Raw genomic sequence first — 7,887 nt, 5'->3', positions numbered from 1 at the left:
TATAAAAGTAATAGTGAAAGGTATTAAAAATTACTGTCTCCTAGTAGAGAAGTGTGATTGTTGTTGCAAATCACCAGAATGGAAGTAAATCTGAAGTTGGTATTATAATTTCATGCATTCTTATCTTAGAGTATACTGAGTGACTTTCAGCCAGAATAATTGTGCTGTTCTTGGAAAAATTTAGGTAGAAAATATCCAGTGAGCTTTTTTTTAGCAACAGGTTTGCTGCCAGGACACAGGTGTCTTGTAAACCACCATTAAACCTAAGCCAAAATGGGAAAGGAGAAGACCCACATCAATATTGTTGTCATTGGGCACGTAGATTCAGGGAAGTCTACCACGACTGGCCATCTGATCTACAAATGTGGCGGGATCGACAAGAGAACAATTGAAAAGTTTGAGAAGGAGGCTGCCAAGATGGGAAAGGGCTCCTTCAAATATGCCTGGGTCTTGGACAAACTGAAAGCTGAACATGAGCGTGGTATCACCATTGATATCTCCCTGTGGAAATTTGAGACCAGCAAGTACTATGTTACCATCATTGATGCCCCAGGACACAGAGACCTCATCAAAAACATGATTACAGGCACATCCCAGGCTGACTGTGCTGTCCTGATTGTTGCTGCTGGTTTTGGTGAATTTGAAGCCAGTATCTCCAAGAATGGGCAGACCTGTGAACATGCCCTTCTGGCTTACACCCTGGGTGTGAAACAACTAATTGTTGGTGTTAACAAAATGGATTCCACTGAGTCACCCTACAGCCAGAAGAGATACGAGGAAGTTGTTAAGGAAGTCAGCACCTACATTAAGAAAATTGGCTACAACCCCAACACAGTAGCATTTGTGCCAATTTCTGGCTGGAATGGTAACAACATGCTGGAGCCAAGTGCTAACATGCCATGGTTCAAGGGATGGAAAGTCATCCGTAAGGATGGCAATGCCAGTGGAACCACCCTGCTTGAAGCTCTGGATTGCATCCTGCCACCAACTCACCCAACTGACAAACCCTTGCGTTTGCCTCTCCAGGATGTCTATAAAATTGGTGTTATTGGTACTGTCCCTGTGGATCGTGTGGAGACTGGTGTTCTCAAACCTGGTATGGTGGTCACCTTTGCTCCAGTCAATGTAACAACTGGAGTGAAGTCTGTAGAAATGTACCATGAAGCATTGAGTGAAGCCCTTTCTGGAGACAATGTGGGCTTCAATGTCAAGAACGTGTCTGTCAAAGATGTCTGTCGTGGCAATGTGACTGGTGACAGCAAAAATGATCCACCCATGGAAGCTGCTGGCTTCACAGCTCAGGTGATTATTTTGAACCACCCAGGCCAAATCAGTGCTGGTATGCGCCTGTGCTGGATTGTCACACAGCTCACATTGCTTGCAAGTTTGCTGAGCTGAAGGAGAAGATTGATCGTCGTTCTGGGAAGAAGCTGGAAGATGGCCCTAAATTCTTGAAATCTGGTGACGCTGCCATTGTTGATATGGTTCCTGGCAAGCCCATGTGTGTTGAGAGCTTCTCTGACTATCCTCCCCTGGGCCGTTTTGCTGTGTGTGACATGAGATAGACAGTCGCTGTGGGTGTCATCAAAGCAGTGGACAAGAAGGCAGCTGGAGCTGGCAAGGTCACCAAGTCTGCCCAGAAAGCTCAGAAGGCTAAATGAGTGTTATCCCTAATACCTGCCACCCCAGTCTTAATCAGTGGTGGAAGAACGGTCTCAGAACTGTTTGTCTCAATTGGCCATTTAAGTTTAATAGTAAAAGACTGGTTAATGATAACAATGCATCGTAAAACCTTCAGAAGGAAAGGAGAATGTTTTTGTGGACCATATGTTTTGTGTGTGGCAGTTTAAGTTATTAGTTTTTAAAATCAGTACTTTTAATGAAAACAACTTGACCAAAAATCTGTCACAGAATTTGAGACCCATTAAAAAAAGTTTAATGAGAAAAAAAAAAAGAAAATATCCAGTGAGAGTCATAGTATTTTATAAAAAGGGGAGATACACGACTATATGACCTCCTTTTTGGTGTGATTGGAGGATACTAAAATTTCTGGAGTCATAGAATTTAGAAAAGTCCTGGGCCTGGGTGAGATGTTGCCCTGGATTAGGTAATCAAGGACTAGTATGATGATTATGTTGTAGTTATAAAGGGTGGAAGGCATCTTGATGAAGTAGAGTAATACCAAAGATAAAATAAGGTCTGTTTATAGTTTTATTTTTTACAGTATTTTATTTGTCCATTTGCTCTCATTGAGAACCAGGGTATAGGCATTAGCTTCCTTGATTCTACTGAGAACCAGAGCTAATTTTAGAAGACAGAACTTTAAACATTGACAATGTTTATGAAGGTACTTCATGTCCTGAGTGCCTTTTACGCAACAGGTGCTAAGTTGGATGTGTGAATGAAATGATGTGTAGAAATAAGAGACTAGTAGGAGAAGATGAATGTGGAATTATTTTGTTTAGAAAGCAATGGATGTGATTTTTTTCTCCTCTCTCTTTATTCTTTCCATATACTTGGAAAAACAACTACCTGAAACATTTAGGCTTCAGTAATTGTGGTAAAGAAGACTCTTGAGAGTCCCTTGGACTGCAAGGAGATCCAACCAGTCCATTCTAAAGGAGATCAAACCTGGGTGTTCACTGGAAGGACTGATACTAAAGCTGAAACTGAAATATTTTGGCCACCTCAGGCGACGAGTTGACTCACTGGAAAAGACTCTGATGATGGGAAAGGTTGGGGGCAGGAGGAGAAGGGGACGACAGAGAATGAGATGGCTGGATGGCATCACCAATTCGATGGACATGAGTTTGAGTGAACTCTGGGAGTTGGTGATGGACAGGGAGGCCTGGCATGCTGTGATTCATGGGGTCGCGGAGAGTCGGACACGACTGAGCGACTGAACTGAACTGAACTGAAGCAAGGATTTACTCAGTAATCAAAGAATCTTTATCAAGCACATGCTATACGCAGTGTTGTTGTAGGTCCTAGGAATATAATGATAAACAATCCATGTTTATGCTCTTATGAAGCTTGCATTCTCTTTGGAGCACAGGAGAGAAGAGAAAGAGGAGAGAGAAGAGAAGGGATATCACATAAACAAATGCCTTCAGATTGTGATGGAGTGAGGTTGTAAATGAAGAAGTTACTTGCTATGGGATAGTTAGATTAATTCTCTCCACAGGCTGATTTGAGCAGTGACCTGGATAAAGTGAAAAAACTGGCCAAGTAGACATCTGGGGAGAGCATTCCAGGGTGGGGTGAAGAGGTAGATGTTTTAAAAGATTTGGTTCCCACAGTTCTCCAGCATCTGTTTGCTACAAGCTGCCTTGAGCTTCCAGGACCTCTCCCAGTATATCCCCAAATTCTGTCTTCTTAGGGAAGCTCCAGTGTTTTACTCCTTTATTGCTTACCTCTTAACAAAATAACTCTCAATTCTTGAGTGTGAACCACGGTGCCAGACACTGATTATCTAATTTATTCCTTACAACAACCCTGCAAAACAAGCATTACTATCTCTGTTGTAAAGATGAGAAAACTGAGGACCCAAGAGATTACAGAGTTTTAATAGCATGTAATAGTCCCAGATTTCTGGGACTGAATGGAAGCTTTCTAATTCTGAAAGCCATTTTTCTAGACTACATGGTCTTTGTATATTTATTTGATTTGTGACCTTGCTTTCAGTTAAAGGCTGGTTTCTAACACAAAATTATGTTAATAGGTTAATATTTTTAAAATTAAATGCTTTACTTTAAGATAATTGTAGATTTATATACTGTTGTAAGGAATAATACAGAGAGATCCTGTGTATACCTTACTCTGACCATTAATTGGTTATCTATTTCTGTGAATCTGCTTCTTTTTGTTTTATTCATTAGTTTGTTGTAATTCTTAGAGTCCACATAGACCATGTCATACAGTATTTGTCTTTGACTTATTTCACTTAGTGTCATACTCTCCAAGTCCATCCATGTTGCTGCAAATGGCAAACTTTCAAGAATTTAGTTTTAAAACTACCCAAGCCTGTGTGGGATGCATTGTGACCGTGATGTAAAGGTGAATAATTTAGGAGATGATTTCAATCATTTCAGTTTCTTTAAAATAACCCTCAAAATAAATAGTTTTTATTTCTAAAAAGGACATAAATTAGCTTTCTCTCCATGGATATAATTTTGAATTATGTTGATTGGAGGATAAATCAGGAGAACTGCATACTAGTATGTGAATGTTTAAATAATTATCATTAATTTAAGTGTCCTTAAGAGAGCTTTAGCTGCTCAAGTGAACATTTGCTTAAATCGAATTAAAAATGATCTTTGGGAGAAACAGTTTCTAAAGTGCAACTTGGGCTTTATGGAAATGGGAGGAATAAGAGATGTTGTGTTGCAAAGAGCTAATATTGTGAGAATGGAATTTTGAGCCTCACTGATGCATATATGCCTGAATATTAGATTGGTACAAAATTTCAATGTCAAATGATGCTCCAGAGGGGCAGAAAAATTTCTAAGGTTTCTTTCCTGTGGCCACAGAGCTCTATAAAAGGTTCATTTCTTGCTTTCAAATTTAGGAGCATCAAGGAAATTCCCTGAAGGATAATTTTATGTAGAATATATTAAAATGTTCCAATCTTCGCTCACCTTCCAAGTGTCTGAACAGAACTCATAGGGGAAGAGATTACACAAGCGCCTGCTAAGTAACATGAAATAGGTGCCAAAGCAGCCCCTTTGTTTTAGAAATGTGTTATTGGAGAATTACATAAGTAAACCAATATATTGGTATATCCCCTCGTTGGAATTCTCCGGGCATGGTTTAAATCTTAAAATCCTCCTGTCTGGTTTGCCATCTATTTTAATAGGGAAAACACTGCTAGAAATGAGAGATAGCAGTGGTGAGAGGGACAGCTCTGGGGAAGAGCTAGAAGGAATAAACATGACTGTCACAAATGTGGGTGGAGTCTTTTTGGCTGGCTCTCTACCATCATTGTACATTGAATACTGGTGTCAGAAGGAGCACAAGACTGTCCTGGTTTTGACTGCTGTGCAAATAATCAGGCAGCTGGGGCAAAACGAAACCTGAAAAATCCCCCCGAAGGCCTTAAGAAAAGAATGCAGGCAGTTTGCAAAAATTTGGGAGGCTTTAATCTTGCAAGAAATAGAGGAAAACAACAGAATAGGAAAAACAAGAGATCTCTTCAAGAAAATTAGAGATTCCAAGGGAACATTTCATGCAAAGATGGGCTCGATAAAGGACAGGAATGGTATGGACCTAACAGAAGCAGAAGATATTAAGAAGAGGTGGCAAGAATACACAGAAGAACTGTACAAAAAAGATCTTCATGACCAAGATAGTCACGATAACGTGATCACTGACCTAGAGCCGGACATCTTGGAATGTGAAGTCAAGTGGGCCTTAGAAAGCATCACTAGGAACAAAACTAGTGGAGGTGATGGAATTCCAGTTGAGCTATTTCAAATCTTGAAAGATGATGCTGTGAAAGTGCTGCACTCAATATGCCAGCAAATTTGGAAAACTCAGCAGTGGCCACAGGACTGGAAAAGGTCAGTCTTCATTCCAATGCCAAAGAAAGGCAATGCCAAAGAATGCTCAAACTACCGCACAATTGCACTCATCTCACACGCTAGTAAAGTCATGCTCAAAATTCTCCAAGCCAGATTTCAGCAATATGTGAACCGTGAACTCCCAGATGTTCAAGCAGGTTTTAGAAAAGGCAGAGGCACCAGAGATCAAATTGCCAACATGCGCTGGATCATGGAGAAAGCAAGAGAGTTCCAGAAAAACATCTATTTCTGCTTCATTGACTATGCCAAAGCCTTTGACTGTGTGGATCACAATAAACTATGGAACATTCTGAAAGAGATGGGAATACCAGACCACCTGACCTGCCTGTTGAGAAACCTGTATGCAGGTCAGGAAGCAACAGTCAGAACTGGACATGGAACAACAAACTGGTTCCAAATAGGAAAAGGAGTACGTCAAGGCTGTATATTGTCACCTTCTATGCAGAGTACATCATGAGGAACGCTGGGCTGGAAGAAGCACAAGCTGGAATCAAGATTGCTGGGAGAAATATCAATAACCTCAGATATGCAGATGACATTACCCTTATGGCAGAAAGTGAAGAGGAACTCAAAAGCCTCTTGATGAAAGTGAAAGAGGAGAGTGAAAGGTTGGCTTGAAGCTCAACATTCAGAAAACAAAGATCATGGCATCTGGTCCCATCACTTCATGGGAAATAGATGGGGAAACAGTGGAAACAGTATCAGACTTTATTTTTTTGGGCTCCAAAATCACTGTGGATTCTGATTGCAGCCAGGAAATTAAAAGACGCTTACTCCTTGGAAGGAAAGTTATGACCAACCTTGATAGTATATTAAAAAGCAGAGACATTACTTTGCCAACCAAGGTCCGTCTAGTCAAGGCTATGGTTTTTCCCGTGGTCATGTATGGATGTGAGAGTTGGACTGTGAAGAAAGCTGATTGCCAAAGAATTGATGCTTTTGAACTGTGGTGTTGGAGAAGACTCTTGAGAGTCCCTTGGACTGCAAGGAGATCCATTCTAAAGGAGATCAATCCTGGGTGTTCATTGGAAGGACTGATGCTAAAGCTGAAACTCCAATACTTTGGCCACCTCATGCGAAGAGTTGACTCACTGGAAAAGACTCTGATGCTAGGAAAGGTTGGGGGCGGGAGGAGAAGGGGATGACAGAGAATGAGATGGCTGGATGGCATCACCGACTCTGTGGACATGAGTTTGAGTGAACTCCGGGAGTTGGTGATGGACAGGGAGGCCTGGCGTGCTGTGATTCATGTGGTCGCAGAGATTCGGACACGACTGAGCGACTGAACTGAACTGAATCTTCCAGGGGTCCTGGTATCAAGAAATGGGTCCTAGATTTCAGTGGCCAGGGAACCTGTATAGAAAAGTTAACACAACTGGCCTGGGACTGCTATCTTCAGAAAGTGAAAGTCACTTAGTCATGTCCAACTCTTTGTGACCTTATGGACTATACAGTTCATGGAATTCCCCAGATCAGAATACTGGAGTGGGTAGCCTTTTCCCTTCTCCAGGGGATCCTCCCAACCCAGGGATTGAAACCAGGTCACCCACATTGCAGGTCGATTCTTTACCAGCTGAGTCACAAGGGGAACCCAAGAATACTGGAATGGGTAGCCTATCCCTTCTCCAGGGGATCTTTCCAATCCAGGAATCGAACCGGTGTCTCCAGCATTACAGGCAGATTCTTTACCAACTGAGCTATCAGGGAAGTCTGCTTGCAAAGTTAGCCCTTGTCTGGCATCTGGGTTCTCAGAATTGGAGAATATTTTCACCATTTCCTAACTTATGGTTTACTGTTCAAGCAATATGGCTTGTGCTTAACACCTGCTTTCATTCTGAGAGTCTAGAGTTTTGGTATATGTTCAGCAGCTCTCAGTAAAATATTGGGCTCTGAGTTTCTAATGAGATTCTCTGGTAGACAACATTTCACACATATCACACAGTTTGGTGCTGGAGGAATTAATCCCATCTGACTATGCAGGGAGACTCCTGGGAACTGTGTCTGATTTTTCCTTCAGATTTCACCCCATGTACCATTTGCCTTTACCGATTTTGCTTTGAGTCCTTTCGCTGTAATAAATTTTACCTGTAAGTCCTGTGAGTTCTAACAAATCACTGAACCTGGGGGTGGATTTGGGGACCTGCAACACAGAGCCTTAACTGGAAGAGGTTTATAGATGAAGTGAGAGTTGTAATCTGGAGTATACTAAATCCTGGAACTTAAACCAGGGATGAATTTGGAATAGCTCTTTACTAGCATTGAACACTTAATTGCTTTGTCTAGAGATTTTTATGGATTGAGATGTGCT

General features: G+C 41.4%; 1 pseudogene; it reads left to right on the top strand.

Moving 5' to 3' along the window:
* The first annotated feature begins 273 nt into the window (after positions 1-273).
* On the top strand, positions 274-1,908 carry LOC129563201 (elongation factor 1-alpha 1 pseudogene; annotated as a pseudogene).
* The last annotated feature ends 5,979 nt before the right edge of the window (positions 1,909-7,887 follow it).

This window comes from Moschus berezovskii, chromosome 9 (assembly GCF_049115385.1).
Source record: "Moschus berezovskii isolate FMDL1 chromosome 9, NW_MosBer_1.0, whole genome shotgun sequence".
Lineage (NCBI taxonomy): Eukaryota > Metazoa > Chordata > Mammalia > Artiodactyla > Moschidae > Moschus > Moschus berezovskii.
The sequence above is the reverse complement of the archived record's forward strand: the minus strand, read 5'-3'. Positions and strand labels throughout refer to the sequence as shown.